The sequence below is a fragment of the Ranitomeya imitator genome, chromosome 2, assembly GCF_032444005.1.
Source record: "Ranitomeya imitator isolate aRanImi1 chromosome 2, aRanImi1.pri, whole genome shotgun sequence".
Lineage (NCBI taxonomy): Eukaryota > Metazoa > Chordata > Amphibia > Anura > Dendrobatidae > Ranitomeya > Ranitomeya imitator.
This window is the reverse complement of record NC_091283.1, coordinates 282,625,900-282,648,348: the sequence shown is the minus strand read 5'-3', so window position 1 is coordinate 282,648,348 and position 22,449 is coordinate 282,625,900. Positions and strand designations below refer to the sequence as shown.

Genomic DNA, 22,449 nt, shown 5'->3' with positions numbered 1-22,449 from the left:
GAGGGGTGCTTTAGAATTTAGAGGGTACAGAGAACCACAGAGTAGGTGCAGTAATAGGGTCACATACGGCAGCAGCGGCTCAGTATTGGGGTATCAGGTGCAGTAATAGGGACACATATGGCAGCAGCGGCTCAGTATTGGGGTATCAGGGGCAGTAATAGGGACACATACGGCAGCAGCGGCTCAGTATTGGGGTATCAGGGGCAGTAATAGGGACACATACGGCAGCAGCAGCTCAGTATTGGGGTATCAGGGGCAGTAATAGGGACACATACGGCAGCAGCGGCTCAGTATTGGGGTATCGGGCAGTAATAGGGACACATAGGGCAGCAGCGGCTCAGTATTGGGGTATCAGGTGTAGTAATAGGGAAATATATGGCAGCAGCGGCTCAGTATTAGGGTATCAGCAGGATTAGGGGTTTGTGCAGGTTGAGAATAGATGGTGATGGCTGGAATATGAGAAGTGAAACGTGTCTTTGTTGTTTTCTCTGCAGACAAGTTGTAGCTGGAAGAAGCTGTCATGTCGGTCTGGGCTAGATGGAAAAGACGGGAAAAGTGACGATTCCATCATAAAGAACGTCAATGGTAAGACATTATCAATAACTGTGCTGTGATCTCTTATATGCTCTGTAGGGCTGGTATTTACCACTGACCATATGGCGATAGTATCCATGTTGGTCGTTATATAGAGATTATCTTCAGTAACGGCGCGGTCATCTGCTGAGGTTCTCCACTATTAGGGGGCGTCATCGAGTTGTAATCAAGGTTATCTGGTTAGGGGCCCACTCAGAAGCTTCGCCCCCCCTGGACCAAAACCCTAGCTACGCCTCTGATTAGCGTCCCTGGGGCCTGCGCTGTATTTGTTTCTGGGCATGCGCAGTTGCGCTGCTCTTTGAACTTACAGCGCTGGCACCAGGGATGCTAATGAAGCAAGAGGAGGCGTGCCCGGTGTGCACAGGCCTGGAGTGACAGCTGTGCTGCGTCTGATTAGGGGGGAAAGACCTGCCCCGGGACGATTTCACGGTATGAGGGCACATTTTATAAGCGTTTATTTCAGCGTGTGCAGGGAGCATGACTAAAAGAGTCACCTTGTCAGAATGCAGCATTAGTGCTGCACAAGGTGGTTCTTTTAGTTACAAAGGCCTGAGGGGGGTGACAGGTTCCATTTAATGGTCTTCCATAAGTCCTTCTTCTGAATGACTCAGACAAAGTTGGCATCAGACAAGACGGTCTAAGACGGGGTCCCAGGTACAGAATCCGTGGTGTGGATTTGGGACAAAAGCATCGGCTTTCCCATTACATGAACCTGGGCTGTACGAAATGACAAAATTAAATTGGTTCAAAAATAGACTTCATCGAGCATGCCGAGGAGAAAGACATCTCGCAGATCTAAGGAATTCCAGGTTGAGATGATCCGTGAGCACAATAACTTGTTGTGCTGCCCCCTGCAGATGGTGCCTCCATTCCTTAAATGTAGCAATAATGACTTGAAGCTCCTTATCTCCCTCAACTTAGTTCTTCTCTGCAACGGAGAGTCTTCGAGAAAAAAAAGCACATGGATGTAACAAACCCTTCTCTCCCATTCTCTGTGAGAGGATGGCCCCTAGAGCACAGTCCAAAGCATCCACTTCTCCGGTGAAAGGATGTGCTGGGTTAGGGAGAAACAATACAGGTGCAGGAGCAAACCGGGAGTTAAGACAATCAAAGGCTTCCTGAACCTGTGCGGACCCACAAGAAAGTCTTTTCCTTCTTGGTTAGCTGTGGGTCGAACTATTTCAGAAAAATTACGAATAAATCGCCCATGAAAGTTTGCGAATCCGGTGAAACGCTGGACCTCCGTGACATTTTTAGGTGCGGGCCAATCAAGAATAGCCTGTATCGGAGGGCGTGGCCTGACTTCTGATGGTGCAGGTTGCATAGTGTGGGAGCTCCATTCCCAGGACTCATAAAGCGGCACACAGCAGTGCACAGACGGTGCTTTCTCCTCCAGAACTCCCCACTCCTGCTCCTTACCGTTCGGTGAGTGTATGGGGAAATCTAAAGCCGGCGCAGGGGACCCTTCCAGGCGCATTGTGGACTTCTTTGCAGCCACCCCTCAGCAGCCTCAGAGGCCCAAGATGGCGCCGCTTTCTCCTAGATCCTCCAGAGCTGCACGCCGAGGCTCTCAGTCTTCTGCCTCAAGCACAGCAGCGGCTGATCTCTCAGAGGCTCCAGTTACAGCAACGCTGCTCAGAGACATGCTTGGTGACCTCCGTACCTCCCTGCAGGAGGATATGCGTTCCATGATGGCAGAGCTCAGGGGGGAGGTGGAGGAGCTGGGAGGCCGCACGGATCATCTTGAAAATAAAATGTCCGAACTGGTAGCTTCTCACAATGATTTGTGGGAAGCTCATGATAACCTGCAGCTGCTTGTTACCAAAACTCATGTTAAAACCCTGGATTTGGAAGACAGATCCAGGAGAAATAATGTGAAACTAAGAGGCATTGCTGAATCAATTGGGGCTGATGATCTCAGAGCCTTTCTACAAGACTTTGTCATATCTGTTCTCCCACTTTATTCCAAAGATGACGTTGCTTTAGTCATGGAGCCCCTGGCGGCTGCGGTGAGGCAATGCCCTGACATTAGGGGGGTAATGGTGGGAAGTCAGGAACACAAAATTGGCCTCTACGCTGACGATGTGGTGTTGTCTTGCTCTGCTCCTCTACAGTCACTATCTGCAGTGTCTTCCATTCTTACCCAATTTGCTGAAGCCTCCTATTATAAGCTAAATCTGTCCAAGTCCACAATTTTTCCCCTATTTATCTCTTCCTCTCTCCAACTTCAAATCCAAAATATTTACCCTTTTATATGGTCTCCGCTCGGATTCACTTATCTAGGTGTTCAAATTACCCATATTAAAAACATTGTTTGCCTTAACTGTGATTCAACCCTCCATGAAATTAAAAAAGAAATTGACCAGCTTGCATGCTCTCTGTTATGTCTGCTAATGAAAGGTGTAATGAAGGCAATCCAGAGACACAGTGTGCCTAGCAATCAGAGCGCACACAGTGATCTGACAAATACCCAAAAACAAAGAACGAGCTCTGAGACGTGGAAACTCTGTAGACTGCACACCTACCTATCCTAAACACAACTAAAAGCGGCTGTGGATTGCGCCTAGCAACTACCTATGCAACTCGGCACAGCCTAAGAAACTAGCTAGCCTGAAGATAGAAAAATAGGCCTGACTTGCCCCCAGAGAAATACCCCAAAGGAAAAGGCAGCCCCCCACATATAATGACTGTGAGTAAGATGAAAAGACAAAACGTAGGGATGAAATAGATTCAGCAAAGTGGGGCCCGATAATCTTAGACAGAGCGAGGATAGTAAAGCGAACTTTGCAGTCTACAAAAAACCCTAAAGCAAAAACCACGCAAAGGGGGCAAAAAAGACCCACCGTGCCGAACTAACGGCACGGCGGTACACCCTTTGCTTCTCAGAGCTACCAGCAAAACAAAAGACAAGCTGGACAGAAAAAAAGCAACAAAATAGCAAAAAAGCACTTAGCTATACAGAGCAGCAGGACACAGGAACAAGCAGTAGAAGCTCAGATCCAACACTGGAACATTGACAAGGAGCAGGGATAGCAGCATCAGGCGGAGTTAAGTAACGAAGCAGTTAACGAGCTCACCAGAACACCTGAGGGAAGAAGCTCAGAAGCTGCAGTACCACTTGTGACCACAGGAGTGAATTCAGCCACAGAATTCACAACAGTACCCCCCCCTTGAGGAGGGGTCACCGAACCCTCACCAGAGCCCCCAGGCCGACCAGGATGAGCCGCATGAAAGGCACGAACAAGATCGGGAGCATGAACATCAGAGGCAAAAACCCAGGAATTATCTTCCTGAGCATAACCCTTCCATTTAACCAGATACTGGAGTTTCCGTCTAGAAACACGAGAATCCAAAATCTTCTCCACAATATACTCCAATTCCCCCTCCACCAAAACCGGGGCAGGAGGCTCAACAGATGGAACCATAGGTGCCACGTATCTCCGCAACAACGACCTATGGAATACATTATGTATGGAAAAGGAGTCTGGGAGGGTCAAACGAAAAGACACAGGATTGAGAACCTCAGAAATCCTATACGGACCAATAAAACGAGGTTTAAATTTAGGAGAGGAAACCTTCATAGGAATATGACGAGAAGATAACCAAACCAGATCCCCAACACGAAGTCGGGGACCCACACGGCGTCTGCGATTAGCGAAAAGTTGAGCCTTCTCCTGGGACAAGGTCAAATTGTCCACTACCTGAGTCCAGATCTGCTGCAACCTGTCCACCACAGAATCCACACCAGGACAGTCCGAAGACTCAACCTGTCCTGAAGAGAAACGAGGATGGAACCCAGAATTGCAAAAAAATGGAGAAACCAAGGTAGCCGAGCTGGCCCGATTATTAAGGGCGAACTCAGCCAACGGCAAAAAGGACACCCAATCATCCTGGTCAGCAGAAACAAAACATCTCAGATATGTTTCCAAGGTCTGATTGGTTCGTTCGGTCTGGCCATTAGTTTGAGGATGGAAAGCCGAGGAAAAGGATAGGTCAATGCCCATCCTACCACAAAAGGCTCGCCAAAACCTTGAAACAAACTGGGAACCTCTGTCAGAAACAATATTCTCAGGAATGCCATGCAACCGAACCACATGCTGAAAGAACAAAGGTACCAAATCAGAGGAGGAAGGCAATTTAGCCAAGGGCACCAGATGGACCATTTTAGAAAAGCGATCACAGACCACCCAAATGACTGACATCTTTTGAGAAACGGGAAGGTCAGAAATGAAATCCATCGAAATATGTGTCCAAGGCCTCTTTGGGACCGGCAAGGGCAAAAGCAACCCACTGGCACGAGAACAGCAGGGCTTAGCCCTAGCACAAATCCCACAGGACTGCACAAAAGTACGTACATCCCGTGACAGAGATGGCCACCAGAAGGATCTAGCCACTAACTCTCTGGTACCAAAGATTCCAGGATGACCAGCCAACACCGAACAATGAAGTTCAGAGATAAGTTTATTAGTCCACCTATCAGGGACGAACAGTTTCTCCGCTGGACAACGATCAGGTTTATTCGCCTGAAATTTTTGCAGCACCCGCCGCAAATCAGGGGAGATGGCAGACACAATGACTCCTTCCTTGAGGATACCCGCTGGCTCAGATAAACCCGGAGAGTCGGGCACAAAACTCCTAGACAGAGCATCCGCCTTCACATTTTTAGAGCCCGGAAGGTACGAAATCACAAAGTCGAAGCGGGCAAAAAATAACGACCAACGGGCCTGTCTAGGATTCAAGCGCTTGGCAGACTCGAGATAAGTCAAGTTCTTATGATCAGTCAATACCACCACGCGATGCTTAGCTCCTTCAAGCCAATGGCGCCATTCCTCGAATGCCCACTTCATGGCCAGCAACTCTCGGTTGCCCACATCATAATTACGCTCAGCGGGCGAAAACTTCCTGGAAAAGAAAGCACATGGTTTCATCACTGAGCAATCAGAACCTCTCTGTGACAAAACCGCCCCTGCTCCAATCTCAGAAGCATCAACCTCGACCTGGAACGGAAGAGAAACATCTGGCTGACACAACACAGGGACAGAACAAAAACGACGCTTCAATTCCTGAAAAGCTTCCACAGCAGCAGAAGACCAATTAACCAAATCAGCACCCTTCTTGGTCAAATCGGTCAATGGTTTGGCAATGCTAGAAAAATTACAGATGAAGCGACGATAAAAATTAGCAAAGCCCAGGAACTTTTGCAGACTTTTCAGAGATGTCGGCTGAATCCAATCCTGGATGGCTTGGACCTTAACAGGATCCATCTCGATAGTAGAAGGGGTAAAGATGAACCCCAAAAATGAAACTTTCTGCACACCGAAGAGACACTTAGATCCCTTCACAAACAAAGAATTAGCACGCAGGACCTGAAAAACCATTCTGACCTGCTTCACATGAGACTCCCAATCATCTGAGAAGATCAAAATGTCATCCAAGTAAACAATCAGGAATTTATCCAGATACTCACGGAAGATGTCATGCATAAAAGACTGAAACACAGATGGAGCATTGGCAAGTCCGAACGGCATCACTAGATACTCAAAATGACCCTCGGGCGTATTGAATGCAGTTTTCCATTCATCTCCTTGCCTGATTCTCACCAGATTATACGCACCACGAAGATCTATCTTAGTGAACCAACTAGCCCCCTTAATCCGAGCAAACAAGTCAGATAACAATGGCAAGGGATACTGAAATTTAACAGTGATCTTATTAAGAAGGCGGTAATCAATACACGGTCTCAGCGAACCATCCTTCTTGGCTACAAAGAAGAACCCTGCTCCCAGTGGTGATGATGATGGGCGAATATGTCCCTTCTCCAGTGATTCCTTCACATAACTGCGCATAGCGGCGTATTCGGGCACGGATAAATTAAATAATCGACCTTTAGGGAATTTACTACCAGGAATCAAATTGATAGCACAATCACAATCCCTATGCGGAGGTAGGGCATCGGACTTGGGCTCTTCAAATACATCCTGATAATCAGACAAGAACTCTGGGACCTCAGAAGGGGTGGATGACGAAATTGACAGAAATGGAACATCACCATGTACCCCCTGACAACCCCAGCTGGATACCGACATGGAATTCCAATCCAATACTGGATTATGGGTTTGTAGCCATGGCAACCCCAACACGACCACATCATGCAGATTATGTAGCACCAGAAAGCGAATAACTTCCTGATGTGCAGGAGCCATGCACATGGTAAGCTGGGCCCAGTACTGAGGTTTATTCTTGGCCAAAGGTGTAGCATCAATTCCTCTCAATGGAATAGGACACCGCAAAGGCTCCAAGAAAAACCCACAACGTTTAGCATAATCCAAATCCATCAGATTCAGGGCAGCGCCTGAATCCACAAACGCCATGACAGAAAACGACGACAAAGAGCATATCAAGGTAATGGACAGAAGGAATTTGGACTGTACAGTACCAATGACGGCAGACCTAGCGGACCGCTTAGTGCGCTTAGGACAATCAGAAATAGCATGAGTGGAATCACCACAGTAGAAACACAGCCCATTCAGACGTCTGTATTCCTGCCGTTCAACTCTGGTCATAGTCCTATCGCACTGCATAGGCTCAGGTTTAACCTCAGGCAATACCGCCAAATGGTGCACAGATTTACGCTCGCGCAAGCGTCGACCGATTTGAATGGCCAAAGACAAAGACTCACTCAAACCAGCAGGCATAGGAAAACCCACCATGACATCCTTAAGAGCCTCAGAGAGACCCTTTCTGAACAAAGCTGCCAGCGCAGATTCATTCCACTGAGTGAGTACTGACCATTTCCTAAATTTCTGACAATATACTTCTATATCATCCTGACCCTGGCACAAAGCCAGCAAATTTCTCTCAGCCTGATCCACTGAATTAGGCTCATCGTACAGCAATCCGAGCGCCAGGAAAAACGCATCGACACTACTCAATGCAGGGTCTCCTTGGCGCAAGAGAAAATGCCCAGTCTTGAGGGTCGCCGCGCAAAAAAGAAATAATAATCAAAACCTGTTGAATAGGATTACCAGAAGAATGAGGTTTCAAGGCCAGAAATAGCTTACAATTATTTTTGAAACTTAGAAACTTTGTTCTATCTCCAAAAAACAAATCAGGAATAGGAATTCTTGGTTCTAACATAGATTTCCGATCAATAGCATCTTGAATCTTCTGTACATTTAAAACGAGATTATCCATTGAAGAGCACAGACCCTGAATATCCATGTCCACACCTGTGTCCAGAATCACCCAAATGTCTAGGGGAAAAAAAAAAATGAACACAGAGCAGAGAAAAAAAAAAAAAAAATGATGTCAGAACTTTTTCTTTCCCTCTATTGAGAATCATTAGTTGGCTCCTTGTACTGTTATGTCTGCTAATGAAAGGTGTAATGAAGGCAATCCAGAGACACAGTGTGCCTAGCAATCAGAGCGCACACAGTGATCTGACAAATACCCAAAAACAAAGAACGAGCTCTGAGACGTGGAAACTCTGTAGACTGCACACCTACCTATCCTAAACACAACTAAAAGCGGCTGTGGATTGCGCCTAGCAACTACCTATGCAACTCGGCACAGCCTAAGAAACTAGCTAGCCTGAAGATAGAAAAATAGGCCTGACTTGCCCCCAGAGAAATACCCCAAAGGAAAAGGCAGCCCCCCACATATAATGACTGTGAGTAAGATGAAAAGACAAAACGTAGGGATGAAATAGATTCAGCAAAGTGGGGCCCGATAATCTTAGACAGAGCGAGGATAGTAAAGCGAACTTTGCAGTCTACAAAAAACCCTAAAGCAAAAACCACGCAAAGGGGGCAAAAAAGACCCACCGTGCCGAACTAACGGCACGGCGGTACACCCTTTGCTTCTCAGAGCTACCAGCAAAACAAAAGACAAGCTGGACAGAAAAAAAGCAACAAAATAGCAAAAAAGCACTTAGCTATACAGAGCAGCAGGACACAGGAACAAGCAGTAGAAGCTCAGATCCAACACTGGAACATTGACAAGGAGCAGGGATAGCAGCATCAGGCGGAGTTAAGTAACGAAGCAGTTAACGAGCTCACCAGAACACCTGAGGGAAGAAGCTCAGAAGCTGCAGTACCACTTGTGACCACAGGAGTGAATTCAGCCACAGAATTCACAACAGCTCTCATCTATCCTGGATGGCTAGGATACAAACGTCTAAGATGTTAATTCTCCCTAAACTTATATATCTTTTTAGATGCCTCCCCTTCGCTATCCCCTCTAAGTACCTCTCTGCTTTTCAAGCAATTATTGACCGTTTTATTTGGAATAACAAGCCACATAGAATAAAACGCTCTCTAATGTCTCTCCCATATGCCAGGGGAGGTCTTGGTGCCCCTAATATCCACCTTTACCACAAAGCTGCTCTCCTAGACCCCCTTAAGATTTGGTGGGAGGGGAACTCCTCCCTCCAGTGGTTCCATATTGAGTCGTGCTTTGCCCCTAGGGGTTCCCTCAAACTTTTGCTGGAGATCTGTTTGCTCCAGCCGCCCAGTCGGAGCTCCCCTCTTAAAACAATTTGCTCCGCCACTAAGGTCTGGACAAGTCTCTGCCCTACTTACCTCCCTTTTATATTTGACTACGTCTCTATTCAAGCATTAGAATATGCAATAGATGGTTTGTCTCTCTCTGCCTGGTGGGACTGCGGAATACACCGAGTGAATGATCTCTATAATGAGTCGGGCCTGAGATCATTTGCGGACCTCACTGCTCGCTATAACTTGCCTCCTAGGGCTTTTTTTCAGTATTTCCAAATTTGTAGCCTCCTTAAACATTGTAACTCCTTCGGTGTGGCCGTGTCCCCCCTGGGTATGGAGACCCCAATCCACAGATTTTTCAGACCAAACACGTGGATTGATCATGGCATTTCCATCATTTATAAATCCCTCCTCTCCCATGATTTCTCTGAGAGACTCCCATTTATGTCCACTTGGGAGGGTGCCCTTGCATTCGAGGCTTCCCCGGAGGATTGGAGCATGGCTATGCTGCATCCTTCCAAATTCTCTTCGTCTCTTGGTCACCTCGAACAAAGCAAAAAAATTCAGCTCCTATGGTACTTCACTCCTGTTAAATTAGCTAAATTTTATCCCTCCTCTTCCCCATTATGCTGGAAAAATTGTGGTGTTTCTGGTTCGCTGGCTCATGTATGGTGGAGTTGCCCTAGTGTGCAAATATTTTGGCGTCAGGTTGAAGCGATTCTTTCAGAGGTGACCCATCTTCCTATCAACCTAACTGGCCCTTTAGCAATATTGGGTATATCTCTCTTGGACTTCCCATCTTCCCTTCAACCCATTATTTCTAATATTCTTGCGGCGGCCCGACAATGTATTGCAAAGCATTGGAAATCTTCTAATATTCCCTCCAGACCTGAATTGATATCCAAAATTAATCTGCACTTTAGTTATGAGTCGATTACTGCGGACTGTCTTGCAAAAAAGAATAAGGTCCTTACGTGGTGGGACCCTTGGGTCTCCTCACCCTTTATTTCCTCGCCTGACCACCATCCCCCATCTTCTGCCAGCTGACTCAATTGTTTGATATCATAGCTATGTATGCGACCATGTATTGTAATTTTTTTTTGTTTCATTCTTGATCGTGGATATTTACATTTATGTCTGCCTCTTCCCCTCCCCCTTCCTCCCCCTTTTTCCTTCCCATGTTGCATTTTAATTGTACTCTGTTTTCTCAATAAAAATTGAATGGTTAAAAAAAAAGAATAGCCTGTATCTTACTTGCCTCCATGTTAAGCCCCTGTGGTAAGATGACATACCCCAGAAAATGAATCTCATTGCAATGGAATTTGCATTTCTCGGGCTTAATGTGGAGATGATTCTCTTTCAGACACCTCAGGACAGTTTTAACATGCTCCTGGTGTTCCTGCAAAGAATCAGAAAAAATTTAAATATCGTCCAGATAGATCACAATAAAATGGTCCAATTGATCTCTGAAAATATCATTAGCCAGATGTTGGAAGGTTGCCGGAGAATTACAGAGATCGAAAGTCATCACCAGATATTCGAAATGCCCATACCGACATCTAAGTGCAGTTTTCCATTCATCTCCAGAGCGAATCCCAATTAAATTAGAGGCTCCTCGAAGATCCTACTTGGAGAAGATCTTAGCCTGTCGCACTCTTTCCAGCAGTTCAGGAATCAACGGTAACGGATAGCGATTCCAAATGGTCACCTTATTGAGCTCCCGATAGTCAATACATGGTCTAAGAGTTCCATCCTTCTTCTTAACGGAAAAGATGGGTGCTCCTGCCGGTGATGAGGAGGGGCAAATAAAACCATTACCCAAATTCTCATTGATGTATTCCTTTAAAGCCTGCAGCTCTGGAGCTGCTAGTGGGTAGACATTCTTAAATGGAATAGCGGCCCCCGGAAGTAGCTCAATGGGATAATCATACGGTCTGTGAGGAGGAAGCTGGTCTGCCATCTTCTCACAAATGTCTGAAAATTCACTATAAGCAGATGGTAAAGAAGATACCTCAGGAATGTTTGCAGAAATTTCCTGACAAAAAACGGACTTTTTCCGCAGGAAATCCGCACGCATTTTCTCGCGTTTTTTGCACTTTTTTTGCGGATTTTTCCCATTTTTTTTCTGGAGCTTCCCCACTTGAATAATATAGAGGGAAAAACGCGAAAAAGCTGCAAAATTAATGAACATGCTGCTTTTTTTTCCGCAATGCTTTTTTTTGCGGAAAAAAACGCAACATGTGCACAAAAATTGCGGATTGCATTCTAACTATAGGATGCTTAATGGATGTGGTTTTTACAGTTTTATCGTGTTTTTATAGTGAAAAATCCAAAACGTGTGGACATAGCCTAAAAAGTCACACATGTGACATAACCTAAGGAGCAAATAAGCTTACAGCGCTGTGCAAATTAATTGGGACAAAGCAAAAAACACATATTTTTGAATATTTAATAATAAAATATAATGCACTGTTACATACTGATTCTTAAAATTACCTTTTTCCACTGGCTAGTTGACCAAGATTTATTTATTATATATTAAAACTGGTTTGAATCACTGACTGGTAACCAACTTACGATTTTACTTAAAAAATACTTTGTTCCAATTAATTTGCACAGCACTGTATAATAAAGCTATAACCCAGAACCTATCCCACATGTGGGCCAGGAATTGTATATTCCAGCACATATGTAAACAGCATACCATCAGATGATACTGAAAAATGGAAGAAACACCACTATAACTCTCCACAAGATTGCCTCGCGCAGGCGTGTACTACGGAGGACAGAGAATGAACTTCAATCCAATATTGCGGCCAGCATGCAGCCAGCGGGTAAGGAAAGGGTGAATCAAACACCCGAAAACTCCACCCATATGACCCAAAACCAGTCCCGCCAAATTCAGGTGACAGGTTCCCTTTAAAGTCTGTCCAGGTGATCCGTACAGGATCCCAGATTGTGGGGTTTACACTTTACATTGCATTACTCCCTATTTCGACCTCCATCGCTTTTGTCTCCGCTGTGCTCGGCGAGCAGCCTCCTCCTTATACTCCTGAGAGACACCTGGACCCAGAACCGCCACTTCTTCGTCGTACCACACCAACCACTGGTTTTTTGGGGTGGGGTCCTCGTCTTCTGTGCTTATTCCGTCAGACATATGGGAGTAGGTGATCTGGCTAGCACCCACCAGTAGAACAATTAAGGCCTCTTTAGTCAGTTCCTGGTAGTTCAGGCCCAGGTCTCTGACTCTCTCCTGTAAACTGGATACAGTCCAATTTCTGTACTCACTCTGTGTGTGGTTCTCAATTTGGTTACGCTCTGTCCCACCACCGCCAGCAGTTGTCACGGGGTCCTTCTCCGATATCACACAATCAACAGAGCAAGAGAAGAGTAAACAATCCCAAGTCCTTTATTTAGGCAAAAATATGAAAGGTCTATATACAATCCACTACACAAAGGATAAGATAGTCCAGAACCAGAATGCAGTTCAGTAATAGGATAAAAGCCCTGGGAGGTTAGAGTGCAACAATCCAGCAGACAGAGGATAACGTAGTCCATATACTCTACTTTCTCTCTGAGGTGCTGTGTTCACATCATAGTTCCACACTAGTGATGTGTTGTTCATGAAGAGCCGGCTCCCTGCTGTGAACGATGAGAGCCGGCACGCCAGTGAGAGCCACTAAAATCCCTGAATGTCTCTCACTGGGCATAAAATCCCGGACTTCGGCAGGCTTAACCCCGCCCACCTGAGCAAAACTCCAGTTTCTGCGGTAGATGGGCATAGTTTCGGGCGCCTGAACACACATTCAGTGGGCATCCATTTAGGATCCAAAAAGAGCAATCTTGTGAGCCAAAAGAGCCGGCTCTTTTGGGTGAGCGGAGCCATGAGAGCTGGATCACCAAAAAGAGCCGGACTATCCATTACTATTCCACACACAATCTGCTCTCATGTCTAACCTCCCTGATATTTTAAAAGTCCCTCTCCTCATTGACAGGTCAGGGGGGGAGGATGTCAAAGGGGCTCATTGTTTCAAAAAGCTAGTTCAATATGTCATTAGCATATTAGCAAACAACTTGATTCACTGACACTGTGGAAAGATAGCATCTCCTCACGGGGAGAGAGATGTTACGTTTGGAAGCGATGAAGGATAACTCTCATCAGGTAACCACCAAACACACAATATGTTCACACTCCAGGCCACAAGGGGGAGCTTTTGATCCTATTTACTAGGTGACTCCCATATGCATATTGTGGTTTGGAGGGAAAGAGAGTTTAGGTTGTCAGAGAGACAGAAGAGGGCAGACCGACATAGAGTGTCAGAAGGTCTGAAAGAGCCGTGTAGCTGCAGTTGCTACAGCTCCTGAAAAGAGACGTACAGAAGGACAGAACATTGTTCAGTGAGTGTAAAGGAGAGCGAAGCACAGGAGCGTGATATCAGGGGAGACCAGCTATGAGCAGGCTGCCTCCTTCTGAAGCGCTGATTGCAGGTAGCCGGACCACCGAGGTTGTAAGGGACTCTACGACTTACAGCAGAGATCGGCAGGACAGCTGAACTGCAAGTTACCTGTCCACCACACACACTTGTGACACAGTAACACATAGAGCCCGGGGCGTGCTAGAGTCCCTGTAAAAAGGCTCGAGTTACCTGTCATGCAGGTATTGTCCTATCCTATATGGGGGACAGAGAAGAAGAGTGAGGACCTTATCTGAATCCATAGGCAGTAAGGGACTACAACACCACCGCGCTAGAGGAAGACTTTCATCTCCACCTGGTAAAGTGGAACTCTGGATTCGCTTCCAAGCCGGCCGGACCCTGCCTACCCTGTGACAGGGTACCCTGGACTGTGGCTGCCTGAAGTAAACCAAGTAAAGAGACTGCAAACCTGTGTCCTCGTTCTTTACTGCACCATTCACCATCTTCCATCTACACACCGGGAGCCCTGGGGATATACTTCACCTGTGGGAAGTTATACCATCTAGCTGCCATACCATCACTTTGGAGGACCTTTTAATGCAGCGACGGTCCCCACTGACCGAACACCACAGATGGCGTAGCGAACAATAGACTTTATTCATCAAATCCCTTTAAGACTTTCCCCTTTTACATGGGCGCCCAGGGCCACAGACCGGGTCGCCACCGTGACATCCCCCTGTGAACACCGGACCCGGTATCGAGTACCCCACAGCCCTGACAGGCGACTCACACATGCTTTGTGCGGATTCCGCAGCGGTTTACACCTGCTCCAAAATAGGAATCCGCAGCTGTAAAACCGCAGGTGAAATCCGCTAGATAATCGTGGTAAATTCGCTGTAATTCCGCAGTGCGGTTTACCTGCGGATTTACCAAAATCAATCTGGAAAAAATCCGCAGAGTATTCCGCAGCGTGTGCACATACCCTTACACGTCACTCATTGAACAGCACATAAAACTGTGTCGCTCGCAAACAGAATAGATGCTCTGCTATAGAGGTGTGTCACTCGCACACAGTAACGAAGTAGATACTCTGAAATAGAGCTGTGTCACTTGCACACAGTAATGAAGCAGATATGATGCTAGATGCGATCCCTGTTAACCTCACAGTGGATGGAAGCCCACTAATGGGGTAAGTAGCAAACAGTGGTCACACAGTCAGCAACAGCATTCAACCAACTCCTCTCCATAGGAGCTGGAATTCTAATGGCTAGATGCCAGCCCTGAATCCAAACAAACTCCTCTCCGGAGGTGCCGGAATTCTAACAGCTTACCGCCAACCCTAAGCACATGCTGACAAGAACCACACTGTTGCAATGTCTCATTCACACATAGAAAGAGGTTGATACTAGCCTTTTATACGTAAAGCTCACGTCCAGTCAGATATGACCTTGCCCGTGGACCAATCCGGAGCTGCCACATCATCAGAGCAGCTGATGACCGACCACCAATGAGACATTGCCACATCATGAGCATGCTCAGTAGGGTGATTTCTGGTCTTAGTCTCCAGAGCGATTGCTCGTTGATGCCTACCGCTGGTTACCATAGACTTGGCTGAAGAGCCAGCTGTAACCAAACGAATAGCACCAGCCTGAGCAAGAAGATTGGACTGACGTCTATGCTCAGCAGCATCCGCAGTGGCCAAAGGCTTGGGATCTAGCCCGTGCAGCTGGAGAATCCTGGCTCCTAACAGGGGGCAGCAGTGTGACATCATTAGAAAGTGGGAGGAAGGCAGTATTGTAGGGACATTAAGCTGGATGTCAGAGGGATGCCAGTCCTGTGGAAACATTATTTTGTGGGTATGGAAACAAAATACTGTGTGTGGTGCTGTGGGAACATTATACTGTGTGGAGAGAATGGAGTGACTGTGAGAAGATTATACTGTGTGTGGTGGGATGGTGGTACTGTAGGAACATTATGCTGTGTGCGGGGGTATGGCCGTAGTGTGGAAATATCTTTTGTATGAGAGATGCCAGTACTGTGGAAATATTTTACTGTGTGAGGGGTATCATATATACTGCAAAAGGGGTGTAAAAAGGTGTGTCATAAGAAAGAATCCTCATGGCTGTGCTGCATTTGTACAAAAAGGCTGCCATCCAGACTGGGCTCTGCGGAATCAATGGGAAGAGGGAGGGTTTCAGGAAGCAAGAGTCTAGATCAGAGGTGGGGATCCACCGGCCCGTGGTGACTTTTCATGTGGCCCGCGGGCAGGTCCCCGCAGTCCCCAATGCTCGGGCGGCAGCCGTATCGTGATGGCTGCCGGCCCTTTAACCCACAAGTGCATGGCATGTAGTGTCCATTATAGAACGCTGAATGCCCTGCACATGAATGATGATGTCATCTGGGTGGGTGGGGTTAGTGCAAAGATGGGTGGGGTTAGCGCCCAATGCTCTCTTGTCCCTGCGGAAGAGAAGCTGCTGCTGAGTCCAGAGTGATCTCTGTGCCTCCCCAGGGATCTGTGTCTGGACAGTTCTGTGCTTTTCCACTGGTAATATGTGCCCCCCAGCTATGTGTCCCCATGTGATCTTTTTGCCCCTGTGATCTGTGTCCCCCACTGTGATCTCTGTGGACCCAACTATGTGCCCCCTTGATCTCTGTGCCCCATAGCTATATGTCCCCCTGTGATCTCTGCCCCCTCAGCTATATGCCCCTCATGTGATTTCTGTGCCCTCCAGCTATATGCGCCCCTGTGACCTCTGTGGCCTCCAGCTTTGTGCTCCCCTGTGATCTGTGCCCCCCCAACATATGCCCCCTGTGATCTGTGCCCCCAGCTATGTGCACCCCTGTGATCTGTTCCCCCAGCTATGTGCACCCCTGTGATATCTGTGGCTCCAAGCTTTGTGCCCCCTGTGATCTATGTGCCCCCTGTTATCCCTGTGCCCCCTGCTATGTATCCCCTGTGATATTTGTGCCCCTATGTGATCTGTGCCCCCTCCAGCTCTGTGTGCCTCAGTGATCTATGAGCTCTCACTCCAGTGATCTATATGCCTCCTTGGCGATGCCTGTTCTCCCCAGTGCTGTATATCCCTCTTCCCCAGTGCTGTATATCCCCCACGGCTGTATGTGCACCCAAGTGATGTGTATATTCCCTAATGCTGCATTTACCTCAAAAGTGCTGTATAACCCCCTGAGTACTGTATATCCCCCCACCTGTGATATATATAGCCCCCAGTGATGTATGTGATCTCATCAGTGATGTATATCCACCTCAGGGACATGTATACCCCCAGTGCTGTCTGTGCTTCCTAGTGATGTATATAGCCCCTCAGTGATGTCTATTCCTCCAGCCTCCCCTTTGATGAATATGTCCCAGCATCTCCTGTGATGTCTATGCCTCCCAGCCCCTCCTGTAATTTACATGACCCCAGAGTCTCCTGCGATGCATATATAGCAGTCTCAAAGTTTCCTATGTTATGTATGTACAACCGTCCCAGCTTCTCCTATGTGATGTATATACAGCAGTCCCAGTGTCTACTGTGAGATGTATATACAGCAGTCCTAGCATCTCCTGTGTGATGTATATACAGCTGTCCCTGTGTCTCCTGTGTGATGTATATACAGCAGTCCCAGCATCTCCTATGTGGTGTATATACAGCTGTCTCAGCATCTCCTAGGTGATGTACATGCAGTAGTCCCAGCGTCTCCTATGTGATGTATATGATTTACAAAACTTATTATGACAAAAAGTTGACTGCTCTCCTTGCCGACACAAACATGGAAAAGCAGCTGTGAGAAGCAACATTATCAGTATCACCTAACATCACAGCTGCACCAAAGAGAAGCAACTCCAGCCGTCACATTAAGGGTGAGTTACCGTAATTAATTGACTAAATATAGTGGGGTAATTTTCAAGGTGATCATTTTTGTGTGGCCCCTGAATGATGTATCATGGAATCATAGAATGGTAGAATTGGAAGGGACCTCCTGGGTCATCTGGTCCAACCCCCTGCTCAAAGCAGGATTCACTAATGTTTGAAGACTTCCATTGAAAGTGAACTCACCACCTATCGTGGCAGCCTGTTCCACTCATTGATCACCCTAAATGTCAAAAAGTTTTTTCTAATATCTAATCTGTGTCTCCTCCCATTCAGTTTCATCCCATTGCTTCTAGTCTTTCATTGTGCAAATGAGAATAAAGATGATCCTTCTACAATGTGACAGCCCTTGAGATATTTGTAGTCTCCTCTCCGTCTTCTTTTTTGCAAGCTAAACATTCCCAAATCCTGTAACCGTTCCTCATAGGACATGGTTTGCATACCGGTCACCATTCTGGTCGCTCTTCTCTGAACTTGCTCCAGTTTGTTAATGTATTTTTTCAAAGGTGGTGCCCAAAACTGGACACAGTATTCCAGATGAGGTCTGACCAAAGAGGAGTAGAGGGCAATAATGACTTTGCGTGATCTAGACTGTATGCTTCTGTTAATACATCCCAGAATTGCATTTGCCTTTTTTGCTGTTACATCACACTGTTGACTCATGTTCAGTCTGTGATCAATTAGTCTTTTTCACATGTGCTGTTGCTTAGCCTTATTTCTCCCATTCTGTATATGCTTTTTTAATTGTTATTGCCCAGATGTAGTACTTTGCATTTTTCCTTGTTAAAAACCATTCTGTTAGTTGCTGCCCACTGCTCGAGTTTATTTATATCTTTTTGAATCCTCTCTCTTCTCTAGTATTAGCTATCCCTCCTAGCTTTGTGTCATCAGCAAATTTAATCAGTTTACCCTCAATTCCTTCATCTAAATCATTGATAAAGATGTTGAACAATACAGGGCCCAGGACAGAGCCCTGTGGTACCCCACTTGAAACATTTTTCCAACTGGATGTTCAGCCATTTATGACCACTCTTTGGGCCCGATCACTAAGCCAGTTATGAATCCACCTAACAGTTGCCTTGTCCATTCCATACTTAGTAATTTTTTCAATAAGGATTGTGTGAGATACTTTGTCAAATGCTTTGCTGAAGTCAAGATTTACTATATCTACAGCATTTCCCTGATCAACCCAGTCAGTGATTCTGTCATAGAAGGAAATTAAGTTAGTCTGACATGACTTATTAGTTACAAACCCATGCTGACTCTGTTTAATCACATAATTCTTATCCAGGTCCTTACATACATGTTGTTTAATAATTTGTTAAAAGATCTTTCCTGGTATAGAGGTCAGACTCACCGGCCTATAGTTCCCTGGGTCCACCTTCTTCCCCTTTTTGAAGATAGGAACAACATTTGCTCTTCTCCAGTCTTCTGGTACTTCTCCTGTTCTCCAAGAATTTTCAAAGATTATGGAGAGTGGTTCAAAAATGTCTTCTGCTATCTCCTTCAGTACTGTGGGGTGTAATTCATCTGGACCTGGAGACTTGAATTCATTTATGTTAGCTAAGTGTTTCCTCACTATCTTTCTGTTTATAGATATCCTGGATTCTTCTATTCCCTTAATAGGACAGTGAAAATCAGTTGATGTTACATTTCCTTTCTGAGAGAAAACAGATGCAAAATAGGAATTTAAAAGTTTGGCCTTCTCAGCATCCTTTCTTATCATTTTTTCATTTCCATCCTGTAAAAATCCTATAGCATCTTTCACTTTTATTTTACTTTTGACATATCCCCAAAATCCTTTTTTATTGCTTTTGAGGTCTCTTGCATGCCTTACCTCATTGTCAGCTTTAGTTAATCTGATTCGTGCCCTGCAGTTTTTGCAGACATCATTATATTCTTCTTTAGATATGCCTCCCTCTTTCCATTTGATAAACATTTCTTTCTTAGTTTTTAGCATTTGTTTAAGTTCTGTGTTCATCCATCCTGGTTTCCTTAAATGCTTCCTATTCTTCCCTCTTTTTGGAATTGTTAACGATTGTGCTTTGAGAATCTCGTTTTTCAAGATTTCTTATCCTTCCTGGACATTTTTGCCCTTAAGGATATCCAGCCATTGGATCCCTCCGATCTTTCGGAGTCCCTTAAAATCTGCCTTTCTGAAATCTAACCTTGAAGTCTGAGTCTTCTCAGGTCTTCCTCCTCTAGTTATCCAAAATTCTAAAATAGCATGGTCGCTACGTCCTAGGGTCCAAGCCACCCTTACCTCCTCAACCATTTCCTCCCTGTTTATAAGGATTAGATCCAAAGGTTGCAGATCCCCTTGTTTTCTCTCCTACCTTTTGGAAGATAAAATTGTCAGCAAGAGAGGATAAGAATTTGCTTGACCTGTTAGCTTTGCCTGAGAGAGATTCCCAACAAATGTCTGAATAGTTGAAATCACCCATGGCAACTATGTCATTTTTTTTGGAGAACTTGGCCATTTGATGCATAAAGAGTTCATCCATATCCTCAGTTTGCACATGCGGCCTGTAGTAAATGCCTACAATCGTGTCCTTTCCATTGTTCTGTCCTTGTATTCTTACCCAAACATTTTCCACAGAACTCCCAGTCTCTGAAGCTTCAATCTCTGTGCAGATATATGCTTTTCTAACATACAATGCGACACCTCCCCCTCGCTTATCAAGTCTGTTTCTTGCAAATAAGTTGTATCCTTCTAGCCTTGTATTCCAATCATGTGTATCGTCCCACCAAGTTTCAGTAATTCCAATGATATCATATTTCTTTTCCTGCGTTCTCCTTGTTTGTTGCCCATGCTTTGTGCATTCATATAGAAACATTTTAGTTTGTGATTGGTTTCTCTTCCTCCAATATTTTTATTATTTAGATTTTTTTGTCTTTGTTCTTCCTTTCCACTTCTAATAGCAGAGTTCTCAGTAGTATTAGGAAGGTGTATGGCTTTTTCTGGCCTTTTGCTTCCCTTTCCACATTGTTCTAGTTTAAAGCTCTCCTGATGAGTGTAGCAAGGCGACTTCCAAATACATGTTTCCAGTCTTCGTAAGGTGCACCCCATCTCTAGCAAGTAGTCCATCATATAGATATTCACACCGTGATCCAGAAATCCAAATCCTTGCTGAAGGCACCATCGACGTAGCCAGTTGTTCACCTGCAGAATCTTATTCCACCTCCTTGTTCCATGGCCATCCACTGGGAGGATGGAAGAGAAGACCAGCTGTGCTCCCAGCTCTTTTACTTTCTTTCCTAAGCTTTCAAAGTCACTGCAGATGGTTTCCAGGTCCTTTCTTGTGGTCATTTGTCCCCACATTTATTAGCAGGAATGGGTGGTCATCTGTAGGTCTGAAGAGTCCTGATATCCTGTCAGACACATCTTTAATTTTTGCATCGGGAAGGCAGCACATTTCTCTTGGGGTTATATCCGGTCTGCAGATTGCAGCCTCTGTTCCTCTCAACAGGGAATCCCCCATGACCACAACTCTCCGTTCCTTCTTCACAACATTCTTCTTTCTCCATTCAAGAGGACTCTGAGGGCATCCAAGGTTGTGCTTTGTGGGCAAAGTCTTATCTTGATGTATTTCTCCGTCTTTCTCCTGTGTGAGAGCCTGGTATTGGTTCCTGAGCAGTATAGGTGCTGACTGCCTCTTGATCCTCCTGCTTGTCTGTGTCACATGCTTCCATTCCTCCGTTTCTTCAGGTGCACTTGGAATTTCTTCTCTTTCTGTAACATAAAGAGATAATTCTGCTCTGTCTAAGAACTCTTCACTTTCCTTAATGATTTTCAATGTTGCTAACCTCTCTTCTAGATTTTGCAACTTTTCCTCCAACAGGGACACAAGCTTGCATTTCTGGCATGTGACGTTTAGCTTTTCCACTGGTAATTCTGTGAACATGTAGCAAGAAATGAAGCTCACCATATGGCTCCTTGCCTCTTCCATATTCTTAGTGCATATCAAAGAGGTAAAAAATATGCCAAAATTCTGGCGCGCGGTTTACCGATGTCCTCCTTTCAGCTGTTAACGGCCAAAATCCAGTGTTCTTTGAGCTCGCGGAGACTCTTCACTTATCCCCGAAGGCACTGGGAATATGCAAATGATCTCCTCAAGACTCTTCCCCTGGTTTACCGATGGTAGAAATTTCCAAATGGCCTCCGGCTGGAAAAAGGTTCCCCACCCTAGTCTACATGGTACACCAAGTCAGGTGACCTTGATGATGCAGTTTACTGTTATTGTAAAGGCCATAGCCCCAAAGCCAGAACAGATGTGACACCAAGAAAAGGAATGGGGTGTTGGGAAAGAATGTGTGGTACCAGTCCATGGTAAAGTGCCTGAGGCAGCTGGTTGTGGTGGCAGAACCCTGCTTGCAGGGGCATAATGGGGGTATTACACTGTGTGGAGCCAAGAAAGGGGCCCTGTACTATTAGAACAATCTGTTTCCTCCTTTCCTGTCTTCCATTTTTGGGTCGTATGTATCTATTACAGGAAACAGAACAAAAACGCAATGATTCTTATAAAGTGGCAACAAAAACACCAGAAGAGACTCAGTGCTGAAGGGGTTAATGTCCCCCCAGTAATTGGGAATCTCCAGCACTTACCTCCACCAGCAGAGCCGAACTCCACATATATGGCTGTTCTGTGCGCACAGGACCTGTGATGAGGTCACAGGAGGGGAGGAGTCAGTGATCACGTGATCAGGGTCCTCCTCAGTGAATGATATCCACAGTGAAGACGCTACATGGAAACTTCTTCTCAGTCAGTGACATTTTGTTATGACCTGGTGGTCAGGACAATAATGGACCTGGTGGTTAAGAGCACACGGAATGACCTGATAGTTACTGATAATAAGGACGAGCTCTGGGATGTGGGAACTCTGCTGACCGCAATCCCTAAACCTATCAAACACACTAGAAATAGCCGTGGATTGCGCCTAACGCTCCCTATGCAACTCGGCACAGCCTAAGAAACTAGCTAGCCCTGAAGATAGAAAAATAAAGCCTACCTTGCCTCAGAGAAATTCCCCAAAGGAAAAGGCAGCCCCCCACATATAATGACTGTGAGTAAA

At 45.8% G+C, this 22,449-nt stretch overlaps 1 protein-coding gene across 1 annotated transcript in view; it reads right to left on the bottom strand.

The window, feature by feature from the left end:
* LOC138663169 (oocyte zinc finger protein XlCOF22-like) overlaps window positions 1-22,024 on the bottom strand; it is a 76,985-nt gene extending 54,961 nt beyond the window's left edge. Inside the window, exon 1 of the mRNA XM_069749316.1 lies at window positions 21,983-22,024. The gene's annotated coding sequence lies outside the window, so the exon portion shown is untranslated. The remainder of the gene's footprint in view (window positions 1-21,982) is intronic.
* Between the last annotated feature and the right edge of the window lie 425 nt (window positions 22,025-22,449).